The sequence below is a fragment of the Alligator sinensis genome, unplaced genomic scaffold (genome assembly GCF_000455745.1).
Source record: "Alligator sinensis unplaced genomic scaffold, ASM45574v1 scaffold1008_1, whole genome shotgun sequence".
Classification (NCBI taxonomy): domain Eukaryota; kingdom Metazoa; phylum Chordata; order Crocodylia; family Alligatoridae; genus Alligator; species Alligator sinensis.
The window spans coordinates 309,046-309,924 of NW_005842013.1; the positions used below are offsets into that span (position 1 = coordinate 309,046).

Sequence of the window (879 nt, forward strand, 5' to 3'; positions counted from 1 at the left end):
GTCTCCAATGTATAATTGGTATGCATGCAGTATAAATGATTATTAATGTCTTATTCATTAAATAAATCAGTCGTGTACCTATTTACTTCATATTCATGTATTTATTTCCTTTGCAGTAGTCTTTGCAGGCCCCAATTAAGGCATGGTCCACTTTGTGCTAAGGCCCGGACAGATGCAAGTTAGTGCTACAACACTGCCTGCAGCGGTGTAGCAAGCTTCTTCAGCACCTGGGGCAGGTGCTGGACATGTAGGGCAGCAGCAGGACATATAGGGTGATGCTGACATTGGGCATCTGTTGCAAATAAAAGTGACCTGATTTTCGAAGATGCTGAGGACCCACCACTGCTATTGACTTCAAGGGGCTTGATGAGTGCTCAACAGCTCTGGAAATAGGGCACTTACTGAGGTCCTTAAGGGTTGATAGCTCCTGGCATCAACCTTTGGGAAGGCTGGCCCAAGCTCATTTCTCCTCCTTGTGCTTTGCTCCCCGCAGAGGGCCCTGAAGTCTGAATGGGGTCTGCCGTTTCAAGCATGGCACTGCTGTGTTAATGGCAAGCCACGGTACAACAGGAACAGGTGTCGGCACACCTGAGCTAGCTGTCCTCTGGCTAGTCCTGGTACTGTAGTAGCAAAACCGTGGCAGTATGGACGTCAACCACTGAATCTGGACTGGGGTCCTGCTCAGGATGATGTGGTTTGTGCTGAAATCCATACTGCTGCAGCTGCACTAATATCAGTACCTGATGCAGGAAAATTCAAGTGGAGCTGGGCATGTCTGCATGCGCTGCAACCACATCTCTGCGGGGTTGACATAGCCAGACTCTCTCATGTATGTGTATGCATGCACACACACCCCCCCCCCCCCCCACTTCCCCCCGG

The 879-nt window shown here is 49.9% G+C and overlaps 1 protein-coding gene across 1 annotated transcript in view; it reads right to left on the minus strand.

The window, feature by feature from the left end:
- MYO7A (myosin VIIA) overlaps positions 1-879 on the minus strand; it is a 108,257-nt gene that overhangs the window by 69,090 nt on the left and 38,288 nt on the right. The window lies entirely within an intron of this gene.